The sequence below is a fragment of the Phasianus colchicus genome, chromosome 1, assembly GCF_987193195.1.
Source record: "Phasianus colchicus chromosome 1, bPhaCol1.hap1.1, whole genome shotgun sequence".
Taxonomy (NCBI): Eukaryota; Metazoa; Chordata; class Aves; order Galliformes; family Phasianidae; genus Phasianus; species Phasianus colchicus.
This window is the reverse complement of record NC_143436.1, coordinates 178,880,651-178,893,303: the sequence shown is the minus strand read 5'-3', so window position 1 is coordinate 178,893,303 and position 12,653 is coordinate 178,880,651. Positions and strand designations below refer to the sequence as shown.

At 39.4% G+C, this 12,653-nt stretch overlaps 1 protein-coding gene and 1 long non-coding RNA gene across 5 annotated transcripts in view; one reads left to right on the top strand and one right to left on the bottom strand.

Moving 5' to 3' along the window:
- Positions 1–3,064: 3,064 nt before the first annotated feature.
- On the bottom strand, positions 3,065–7,453 carry LOC149920259 (uncharacterized). Its single transcript, XR_016463363.1, has 4 exons — positions 7,248–7,453; positions 6,146–6,253; positions 5,743–5,855; positions 3,065–3,500 (listed from the first exon to the last, which is right to left on the bottom strand). It is a non-coding gene; the product is annotated as an uncharacterized LOC149920259 (long non-coding RNA).
- Positions 7,454–7,476: 23 nt separating this feature from the next.
- The window catches only part of SGCG (sarcoglycan gamma), a 116,075-nt gene continuing 110,898 nt past the window's right edge, over positions 7,477–12,653 (top strand). For 2 of the 4 annotated variants that reach the window (XM_031615752.2, XM_031615751.2), the window contains exon 1: positions 7,477–7,684. The gene's annotated coding sequence lies outside the window, so the exon portion shown is untranslated. Of the gene's footprint in view, positions 7,743–12,653 lie in introns of all 4 variants that reach the window. The other 2 variants (XM_090133819.1, XM_090133818.1) reach the window with 1 other exon arrangement.

Genomic DNA, 12,653 nt, shown 5'->3' with positions numbered 1-12,653 from the left:
TGCTGCTCAACTGGACTGCGCATCTCACCTCAGCATTATGGTGAGGCCTATCCACCTTTCAGACATTCTCTCTCTCATTATATTTGATTTATTAGCTTCAATTCTGATTATATTGTATTATAGTGTGTTATCTTGCATATTCCCTGTTCCTTTTTTCCAGAGGTGCAGATTGTTGCGAAATCCCTCCACCCCGCTAGTCATGGAACTGGGCCAAACCAGCCTGTAAACCATTGACACCTGCTGACTCCACACAGGAGCACCCAAAATCAAACCCTGTATCTGAGAGCGCTGTTCAAACACCCCCTGAACTCTGACAGCTCAGGGCTGCAACCGCTGCTCTGGACAGCATGTTCCATGTTCACTGCCTTCTGGTAAAGAATCTTTTCCTAACCTGGAAAGAATGTATGCCTAATACTAAGGATTGAGATACTACTTTTTTTAAAGAAAAAAAAAAAGGGGTGAAAAGTTATGTTAAAAAAGAATCTTGTGATACAATAATGGCTTTCTTCATGACTATTTCATTTCAATTCTTGTATTCATTCTTGTGGAGCTAGGCTTTAATTTTACAAACTCTGTTATTTTATTCTGGCTGTCATTTGCTGTAATTCATTCTTTTTCAGTGGGAACATGAATCTATCTTAATTGTATTTCAGAACTATAGAAACACAAGACTGAGGTCTCTCACAAGCTGTTATTTTTGCTTGCATGTTATAAGTGATGTGTCACTAGAATATACAAGGGCTGCTCCAAAAATGTCTTCTCTTTTATTATGCTATTATTTATTATGATGGTTCATGAAATCAGAGGCGGATGTTGGTAGTATGGTGGTAGAGCTGAAACTTCCCAAGAATTTTTCGTTGTTGCTGCTGACAGATGGCAGCAGAGGGACAGTCTGACAGAATTGCATCTGACATGGAAATGTAGAGGAAGCAAAGGTGTGAAACCAAATTCCTCCATGCAAAAAAAAAAAAAAAAAAAAAAAAAATCACCCACTGATATTCACTGACAGTGAGGTGGTGGGTGGTGCGTTCCAGCAGTGGCAAAAGTGACAATGGTCTACTTCCACTTCTGCCTATTTTTTTTAAGTGTGGCATGCAGACTTTTGCTCCCTGTTGGCAAAAGTGCATAGCTAATGGTGATGACTGTTTTGAAAAATAGCATTTTGTAGCTGAGAATTTGCTTTATCAAACACTGTTATTTTGGTCTTTGTATCTATTGTCATTTCCATGGAAATAAATAGGAGGCATCACTTTCAAAGCAACCTACATACACTCAGATCCTTTCTATCTTTCTGTAAGGAAAGATTAGAAATAATTCTACAGACATGACATTAAAAATTAGAGTGTATTGCAATACTCACCTCTCATGGAGAAACACTCCTCCAAATAGCACTGTAGCTTCTACTTTTCAGGATGAAATCAGATTTAATTAGGTTTAAACTATTCTAAAAGATTTAAAACAGTATGATGATTTCATAGCAGTCCTATTTTTTCTTCATCTTCTCAGGCCAGAAACAAGCACGTCACTGTTCCACTTGCGGCACAGGAGTCCAAGACTTGATGACCCTATATTGTGTCTCATAAATTATTCTAAATGGCTTTATCTTTAGATACTATCAAAGAGCTCCCTCATGTATTACTTTACACAAACTAATTGTCTGTGTAAATGTCTAACAATGTATATAAACAAGCATATTCAGCACAGCAGCAGAAGTAAACTGTATATATTTCTAACAGACAACAAATATGGTATAACTCATGACGTGTTCATGCTAGTACTATTATGCATTAATTTGTATTAATTGTTGTGACAAACACTGTTTTGTTTATTTCATTTATACTGACTTTCCTTGTCGTCCTTATACATGCTGCCTGCATTCTCAAAAGTAAAGAATTGGTGAACAAAGATGCTCATAACAATAAAAATTAAATTTCAAATTTCATCTCAGATATAGCACAAGCCATCAAGAGTAATTAAAAAAAAAAAATAGTGCACAATAAAAGAATGATGTAAAATAACGTTTTAATGTAGTAACATAGCTGAAGCAATAGGTTTTATTACTACCATTATTTTACCCACTACTAAGTACATTAAAAAAAAAAATGATACGCTGGGCACACTTTCAAATGGATGACACAGGAATTAGTGAGTTAACAAAACAGGATGACTCCTCTCCAGGACTACATGACATCCTTCCTAAAGTTTGAATAATAGCATAAAGGAAATTTCAAAAGTATTAAGGGGCTGTTAAAGACCTTGAGAAAATCACATTTCCCTTTACAGTGTCCTGGAAAGTTAAATTCTTGTTATACTAATGGTAAAAAGTTGAAAATAAAACTGTTATGCAACATGCATGTCCAGTGCAATTTGTCAGGATACACAGCACACACACACAAAAATTAAAAAACAATTGAAAAAACTTATTAACACTGTTGTAAATTTAGTTTTTAGAAGAACATAAAGGACTTGCTTACAAGACAGCTTGAATAACTGTAGCAAAGAACTATTTTCTTAGAGCAACCACAGAAACATATATATTGTTTAATTTTTATGTATATTTTAAGTGGACATTATTTAATAAGCATAATACACTACATAACATACAGCACTATGAAACAATTACTTTTTCAAGCAATTGTCATTCTACTACAGTTGCTTTCCATTGATACTTTTGTGCTTCATTTATCCTCCTATATTCCATAACTGACTAATTTTTCTTAAGCAGATAGAATTTAAATGTATAAATTAGCTTACAGTCAATGTGTACCCTACAATATCAAGAATTGTCGTAATAAAAGGTTAATTTTTAATGAATAATCCCTAATTTAGAACTACACTATGGCATTTAAAATCTAATTAGTCTACCCTTTTCACCATGGATAGAGAAAAAAAGATTAAATTAGCAGCTGAGAAGAAAACAATACAGTATTAACTGGTAGAGAACTGGTAGAAATGAGTACTTTGTATGCTCCAATATTATGGTCAGATCAAAAAGGTATTAAAGAACAAAAAAAATACGTAGTCTGAATGAGTTATAGTAAAATTCAAATGAGGCAAGAAGACTTTGAAAATGTATTTCCAAAAATAAAATAAAAAATAAAAAGCAAAAGAAACGAGGACACGAGAGTAAGAAAGGGAGTAATGAATACAAGCAAAATCTGAAGGGATTTTAAACAGAGGGAATATAATTTGGAATAGTCTTCATGCACACTGCCTTCCAGGAACAAACATGAAGGAAACTCTCCCATTTGGGCTTCCTCAAGTGGAATCCAGTAGGCTAACACTGAAAGGAACCTTGGACAGAGCTAGTATGTATGTCCCTCAATCTAGTAGGTACCAGAATAAACTGAAAATTTCAGTTACTTACAAACGCTTCCTGGAACTATTGCTTAAGCTCCTGTCATGTCAGCAAGGGTAGACAGGGATCTCCAAAAACATTCCCCATAGGACTCAAGAAATACGCTTAATTCTTTGTAGACTGTGCAAGATGCTTGAATAACCTGGAGAGACAATGACAGATCCCACACACTGAGCAAGACATGCAACAGGCAACAGAAAAAGTGGAGTCTGTCTGAATTTCTACATGCCTTGGGAGCTTGTGTGTCTGCTTCAGGGCTGAGTCTTAGGTATCTGTATCCACTGGGGAATTAAAATACTGAGATTACTTCTGAGCTAATATGAGGGTTTTTTGCAGCTTTCACAGTTGCTGTTTGAATGTCAAATATGAAACAAATAAGAAAATGCTGCTCCTTCCTGCTTTTCTAAGATGAAAAACTGATTTCTTTAGACAAAAAGGGTGATCAAGGTGGATAAATCTATTATTTTAATGTTACAGCTTAAGATTTCTTGTGAAGGACACTAACAACTTATATATTTGACATTAAGTACAATAAAGAGTGAAAATTGACAGACATTTCAAGTCAGATATTTCTGAGCTGCAAAACCAAACAGATGCCTGGATAATGAATAGATGTTTTCATTATAAACTCAGATGCTCATCCTTTAAATTGTTAGCAGAGGTCACAATACACAAATGTTTGTATGACAAGTAGCAAGTATGAGCAAAAACTACTGATTTTTGTCATGGAACTTCAAAGGACAGGAATTCTGTATCTCCTAGCTTCTCATATAAATTTTTACATAGTAGAACAGATACTGCTACCACTGTCACTATTATCAATATTATCATCATATTTCCATAGTTACTATCAATCCTACACAGAGACTGGAACCACTTTGTAGAAGGTGCTGTAAAAAGAGCAAAAGTTTTCCTTAACAGTTTATGATCTGAGTACAACAGCAGAAATGAGAGACAGAACTAAACACCCTGCAGATTAATATGGTCATATAGGTACAATTTTGTGATCTTCAGTAGTTCAGATGGTGATTACTTCAAAATGTTCAAGTAAACAACCAAGCTGTTGAGACGTTTCAACACAGCATCTTCTACCAGATTCAGAAAATAACTAGTATCTTAAGGCTAAATTGAGCCTGCTTATCTCTGTACCTTCCTAGCATCAAGGGAGAAAGGTAGTTTTCAAACGAATGTATTCACTACTACAGGGCATAAGGCAATAAATAGATTTCTAAAAGTCCTCCATCGGCTTCAGTCCTCTGGAACTCAGGCTGGGTCGTAGGCAAGGGCACTAGTTCTGAACACACAGAAACACCTTACTCTCCTATCCTCTGATGTCAAGAGGAGAGCTATTACTCATACTTAATCACAGTGCTCAGATAAATCTGTGTCTTTCTTGAAAGACACAATATGCTGTCAGGGGCTTGGTAAGAGGCACCTCCTCTAGACTTTGTATAGATCCTCGTGTATGAAGGAGGTGATGACAAGTCCCAGAGCAGTTGTTGAATTCACTAGTCTTGAGGTAGACCAACTTGAATTTTTTGCACCTTAAACTTACGCAGCTTGAAGATTTCCCAGAAAAACCACAGCTCTTTCATAGTCTACCTCTATTGCTGAGCTAGGTACTCAGAACAGGTTAGCACAAGATAGTACAGTGAAAAGTCATGCAATAGCCAAAGACTACATCTTTGGAGGAATAAGCTACTATGAGCTCAGGTTCAGGTGAACCCATGCTGTCTGTATAAGCTATTCCCATATCCCCAACCTTCAGTTTCTTTCTTGGGAAGTTTCTGTTACAGCTAAGTATGAAGCCAAATAAATAAATAAATGACATAAGCAGTTTAACAAGTGAGAAGTGAAGAGGACAGGTGAGGAAGGAGGTGGTGAACTCAGCTGTTTTCATGATGGCACAGATGCCACAAAACCTAACAGATATACTTGTTAGCCTGCTCATTAGCCAAATGACTAAATTTATGCCTCACTCATTGCTTATTCTATGGTACAAACAGTCTGCCCTCAAAAACACACAAATGCATAGTCATTCACTAAAAAATAGATGAGATTTCTTCCAATATTTTATAGTTGCCATCAATAATATGGCATTTCATTTCATTTTCTGTAGAAAAGATTCTTATGCACAGGTTATTACTGCTTTTAAGTCTAGATGATCAACATATCAAATTCACTGTCCCAGTGATTCAAGCATATTGTGAATATTTTGCTTGCACCGTTAACTAAAAATCTTATTGTGGTTGGACAAACCCATGTATTTTATGGTAAGCAAGTAGGCACATATTTCATTTGCTCTAGCTTGTTTCAAAAACTATTCTAGCAAAATATATATGAATAAAACTAAGGAAAACTACAGTTTATAAAGGTATACTTGCCTGAAAATATACAGTAAAGATATATGGAGAAGACTTGTAGTGTTCTAGCAAGTTGAATGTTCTTAAAGTACTTTCACTTTCTAGCGTGTCATCCCTGTTCTGTATAATCTATTCTGTAATAACAATTTAATATGATCAATTTTAACATTTTGATGAATTAAAGCAGGATTTGTATTTTTAAGAGAATGACTTATTTTTCCACTAGTTTTCATCTAACTCAGAAGTTTACTCATGATTTGCAGAACATTATTTCAAGTTCAGATAAATATGGTTCTCGGAAGAAAAAAAAACATTAAAAAAACACATGTTACATGACATACAAACTGGTGTAGTCACTAATTGCTTCTCATTTTGATTGCTTCATAATGATCAAAAATCAGGGACAGATAAACTCAGAATCAACCTGAAAATGCTGATCTCTCCATCTTTTGAATGCTCAGAATATTCAGCAGTTATAACTGACTTGAGAAGCAGCTCCACAGGTAACTCCAAGGATCAGTACGTTCAGCTCCTGCAAACAACACATTGAACAATTACCATTAAGCACAATTAGTTTTACCAGTAATCTAACAGCACCTGGAAGTCCAGAGTGGCACATGATTTTTATCCAAGAAAGGGCTGCTGAAGAATCATGCTTCAGAACTCCAGAAACAGTGTTTAAAAAATAACTATAACTAAGTATCTATACTCATGTTCAGCATTTCCTCCTCTCGTTTCTGCAGTGAATATTTCCAGGACACACTTCAGCATAAAATATTAATCTTTACTCCAATCTCACATATCCCATCTCATATTTCAGACATTTTCCACTTAAGGAATAGTAGCCAGGGTTGGTTTTTGTCTCCCTAATTTGTAAACCATAGTTTTTTCTCATTAACAATTTCCCTCCATATTTCTTAAATCCTGTTTTCTTCAAACAAACTTCCCGATCTCCAACTCCCCCAGCCTCCTATGGATGGACCTGCCCGTGCTCCTTCGCTGTCCCTTACAACCCCTGTCGTGCCCAGACATATAAGGAGAGGCAGAGGCCCCTGGTGCGCTCAGCCCAGAGCAGAGGAGCTGAGGGGAGGCCTGATGGCGGCTGCAGCTCCTCACAGGGAGCGGAGGGCAGCGCTGAGCTCTGCTCTGTGTGACAGCGACAGGGCCTGAGGGAACGGCATGGAGCTGCGGCAGGGGAGGGCAGCTGGGGGTGAGGGAAAGGGTCTGCACCACAGGGCGGTGGGCATGGAACAGCCTGCACAGGGCTGTGGGCACGGCCCTGAGGCTGGGGGTCAGGGAGCGTTTGGACAGCGCTCTCTGACACAGGGATTGAATGTAGGGTGGTGCTGTGTGGAGCCAGGGGTTGAACTCCATGAACTCCATGGGTTCCTTGAGGGTCCCTTCCAACTCGGGACAGCCTATGATCCTATAGTTGAGTCTTCCAGGAAAGCAGCTCCCAAATTCTCACTCTGCCCCGCACTTGCCCTCCCACCGAATTGCACGACCTCACGCTCCCAGCCCCACACCTCAGTTCCCGGCGGGACAGGAGCGCCCTCCAGGGGCGCCGGCTGCTCCGTGCCCTCCCCGCCGGCATTGCCGGGCTGCGCCGAGCCGCTGCCGCCGCGCAGGACCGCACTACAGGCAGACCGAGCGCTGTCGGAGCTCGGAACTGTCGGCGGGAAGAGCGGCAGCTGTGGCGACGCCTCTCCCCGCTGCCGCCCGTCCCCCCGGCGGCGTGGGGAGGCGGGCGGGGACAGCCGGCTCCCGCCCCCCGCTCGGCCTCGTCTCCTCCCGCCTCCGCGCCTCCTTCCCTCCCCGCGGCACCGCCGAGGCTGCGAGCGCGGCGCCCGCCGGGACGAGGAGGCTGGATGAGGACTTGCGTCCCGGGGCGTTCGGCAGCCTCTCGGGCATGCGGCGGGTTGCGGGGATTCTGCCCTGCCCTGAAGCCGAGCGGGGACATCAGGTAACTGCTCGCTTCGCCCCATCCCGGCCCGGCCGGAAAGTTGCCTGCAGCCCCCTGGGTGAGCGGCGGGGCGACCCGCGGGCGCCGTCCGGAGGGATGCGGGGCGGTGCGGCGGCGGCTCGGGCGGCTCGTGCTGCCGTGCGCTGCGGGCGGGGGGAAGGGAAGGGAAGGGGTGCGGGGGGACCGAGCTGGCAGCATTGGCACCGCGTGCCGGGCTCTGCTGGCTTCCCCTGCCAGCCTCGCTGTGCTCAGGACAGCCGACAACAAAGTAGCGCGTAGCGGTGCGCAGGAGAGTTCGGTGCGTTTGTTGGGCTGTGTGGCATAGCCCCAAATACGCTGTTTTTTCTGAATCCCTTTCTGCCGAGGGGTTTCTAACGGGACCTTTGGGTTCAGCGTAAACTTCCAACAAATGTGTGGATTTTAATTAACACAGTGTGAGGATAAATCCCACTCCAGGTGTTCCACAGTGGTGCCTTGCTCGCCTTTGCTCATAGTTTGTATCAGAGGCACTGAGATTTTTTTCTTTATTTCTTCTAAAATCATTTAAATAATAGGAGGTGAGCAGAGCGCCCCGCAGAATCTGGGTGCCTTTGCTCTGAGCTGAAAAACTGACACTGGATCACTTTAAAGCAAGAAATAGAAAGCATCAATATTTACAGAAACCTGCTTTCTTACCAGCCCAAAGTAGTGTGCACTGCAAAATGCTCTGAGGGTGAAAAGATTTCCCATTTCAGAAGTGAGATGTCCCCCTCATCATGAGTGTTCTGCATGTACTCCATGGGTTAAATTGGAGAGAATCAGAGAATCTGCCTCAAGGATTGTATCAGCTGTAGCAGGGAATGTTTTACTTCCAAATCTCCACGTTACACTGTGCCAGTGTAATGCCACAGTATTTGCTGCAAAAGCCAAAGGAAGTAATCAAATGTAACCGAGCTTAATTTCACTAGATTATAATATAATGAGTTTTGGACCAAATTTAGGAGATCAAAAGTAGAACAGCTTGAGCATCGCTCATCTGTTACTGCAGGTGATCCCAATGGTTATGCATAAGGCAATACATTTATGATGATTTTCGGATTGACGGTAGTTTTTAATAAGCAGTTATTTTCCCTAAAAAACTCCATGGCCCAGTGCAGCTTTGGGGCTACTGCATGTATGCTCAGTTCCTTCATTAGTGGACTTTTATATTGTATTAAACTAAGAGAAGTTTGAATAAGTGAAAGAAGTACGAGCGTAGGTAGAACTTGAAATGCTTTCCATCTCTCTGCATTTTGTGATGCCTTTTGGTGTTTTTTCTTTTCACTGTTAGCTTCAAACATAACTTCTCCCAGAGTTCTCATGCAAGTGGGAGAATTTCTTAAATGTGTGAAACAATTTTCTATTGTCAGATATTCTGTAGCTCTTACTTCCTTAAAAAGATAGATACAACTTGGGAGTTATCATTTTTCTTGACAGCATGACAGTTAAAGCTTGGTTTGCATAGCAGCAGGCACGTGTGGTGCATTAAAGGATGTCATTCTGAACTGTCACCAAGTAACTTTTCAATGCACTTTTGTGAAAGTGAATGTATTGCTTGTAAAATGATGGCTCGAGTGTAACTGAGCGTTAGGATGAGGAATTATGTAGAGATATAAGATCTAATTTAAGATTTTGACTGCAGTATTAATATTGCATTCCTGTGGATTTAGTGCTCAATTCTGTAAACAGGTGTTTGATTAATTTTCTTCACATTGGTGTCTCAGTTAAACTCTTAAAACGTAGTGTTGATGCAGTAGTGCTTAAGCTGCCCAGAGGTGGAGTGTGCAATTTTGCCTTTTTATATCATAGTGAAGAAAATGCTTCATTTGCTGATAAGCTTTCTGATAACATGTCCAAATGGCATGTAATTGTTGCTATTTAGAAACTGAGGTCATGTTAGAAGTTGTGAGCTTAAACATTTCTGTGTGCCAGATAAGTGTTGTTTGACAGTATGTGAAGCCTTAAGCATTGAAAATCGGCGGGTGAAGTGAGGAAGGAATATAACATACTGTTAAGGTATGGGATTGTGGGAAGTTTGGGAAAGAGCAGTAAGTCAGGAATTTGGGGTTTTTTTGGATGGTGAATTTTTTCCATAATTAAGTTTCCGGCTTTTGAAAATAATACGTACCTTGAGGATGCGAAGTAAAATGTATACCTGGACATGGAGGAATTTGCATTTACCTGAAGACTGTATTTGCATTTTTAATTTTTTTGTTGTGGGTCTCTTTTCAAACTTCTTACTGCTATACTCTAAAGTCTTCTCCTGAAGGCTTCTCTTAAACCAACTTAGGAAGTGTGTTACTTCACTGGTAGGCCTGTCCGGTGTGGTTGGATTCGGTAAATAGTGATGAAATTAGTTCAGTGAGAACAATGTTTCTGTAGGAGGAAGAGGCTGTTAAGAACTGAAATACCAGTGAGAGAAAGTTCTGTGTTACCTGTGAGTTCAGCAGCTGGGCTTTGAGGAGTGCATACCACAGATCTGTAGAAAGTGAACACCACAGTGAGCTCTTGGGAAAGGATTCCTTCTGACAGCCACAACCAGACAACGTTCCCACAGGTAGCACAGTGAGCTCTTCAGCACTGGAATAGGCTGCCCAGGGAGGTGGTTGGGTCACCATCCCTGGATGTGTTTAAAAACTGTTCGGATGTGGTGCTCAGAGACATGATTTAGTGGAAGGTTGTTAGAGTTAGGGTAATATGGTTAGGTCATGGTTGGACTCGATGATGTTTAAATTCTTTTCCAACTTGAGTGATTCTATGACTATGATTCTAATTGGCATGTCTGTTTTCTGTGTTTTGCCCTCGCTTCAGCTGTTGATCCAGCCAGTTTCCTCTTAGCTGAAGAACTCCTGATGTGCTCAGTTTTACTTTTAGATTACCTTTTCTAGAACTTTGACAATATTTCCTTCTGAACTCTTTGAGTTTAAGTAGAGCACCTCTGTGAAAATGGAGCTGTGGCCGTACCAACAAGTTGGGTGAAAGTATTAGTTTGTACTCAAGGCCGTACTTAGAAACCCAGTGTGTTGCTTTTATGCAAGAGTGTGCTGTTGCTGGTCACTTTTCACTCTCTTGGTAATTCTCACCACCAAAATTCAATTCTGAACAATGGCTGAATACTGTTTCCCTTCCTGTATTTTCTCACTTGATCATTCTTAGCTAAACTTATATTAGTTAGCTGCATCTCAGTTTCTCCTAGATCATGTCTTCAATTTGGTATGATTATTCTGAATTCAAATTTCTTTTCCCATTTATAACTTGTAGCTCTCCTAGGCTGGTGTCATATTCAGATTTACAAATATACCTGTCAACTAAGCTATTAAGAAAGCAATAAATATCTAGCAGGTTGGACCAGGGATCTTTTTAAGAATGTCTTTTTAAAAATCAATGAATTTGTAATAAAGATCCTCCGATTATGCTGTTATAGCCTATTTTTAAAACAACAGTGTTTCATTTTATAGATGCTGTATGGGTGCATAAATACAGTTGTTACCATCTGTTACCAACTACTGTAAAACACAAAGCAGTAGTTTATACTTCAGCTGTCTAGGGTTTTCTTACAAATGCTGTAGTTTTCAAGAAAATAAAGCGTTCTTGATGTTTCTAGTTTAGAAGTTCTTTTTAATGCAATAGTTTTTCACTGAACAACCAAATACCTCCTTGTGGCTGTTAGGTCATTGTGTGGAGATTGTACATTGCAATCACATAATGTCTATTTGTAATTAAAATGCTGTTCACAAATCTGATGAAAATTACCAATGTAATATAAGTACTAGTTTGACTTCTTGTTTTCTGACAGTTATTTATGGTAGGTGGATTTAATCAGCAAACAATGGGAAATAGCATGCCATATTACAGATGTGCTTAACTGAGATGTTTTACATAAATTCTAAAGGTCATGCAAGGGCAATGTTTGTACACATTTATGAAACGGTAGAGGGAAACTACAAACACTAGTAAAAACCAATTGTCTGTTAAGGGTGTATGTCCTTGAAAGTCTTAGCAATCAAAAGTTTCCTAATAAATTTCCATTGTATTAAATTTGGTCTTAAATTTACCTGTTTTCTGTTAATATGTGGTGGCTTAGATTTAACAGAACAATACTGAACATCTAATTATCTTTTTTTCCACTCCAGTGAAGAGGCAAACTATGATGTTCCAAATTAATATATTTGTCAATAGTGCTGTTGATTTAAGTCAAGCAAGTATCAGCTTCTGAAATTGGGGAATTAGTTTTTTGAACTGCAGCATATGTAAATTATACACAACTACCCAAATAAATTATTTATTTGTGGTTGTGCAGTGAGCAGCCAGTACTTCCTTTGGTGAACATTTGTTATTAACAGTTCTAAAAACTTCATAATATTAGTCCTGTAGAAAATAAACACAAGCTGTCTTCTGCAGGTTTGTGAGAGTTGGTCTACAGAATAGTATCAGAAAAATTATTGGTAATAACATATTCCTCTGTGTAGTAGAGAAATGATACTTTTTTAGAATAGGACAATTTCGAGTGCATATACTCCCCCCCCCCCCCCCAAAAAAAAAAAAAAAAAAAACCAACATTACTTATGAGTGCTAAAGTCAGAAATTTATTTGATTTCAGAAACAAATAAATTCTTCGAATAAATAATAAATATCTGGCAATTTTTCCAAAATAAAGTTTATCTGTGAATGAGTGTAAATTACTTTGCTTAATTATTTGTGAATGATGATGTGAAAATTCGTAGAACAGTGCTATTTCTCTTGCTTGATTGTTTTAAATAAAGATTTTCTCTGGGATATGAAATTTTGCATGAAGGTTTTTGCTACAAGATTTGAAGAACCCCTTATTTTTCACAGAGAAACACAGGCATGCAAACAAATTGTACCCAGTATTTTCCTAGCATCATTTTCACAAACCTGCAGGTATTTGAATTAAACAACAAAAGAGAACTGAAATGGAAAAACCTGTCTG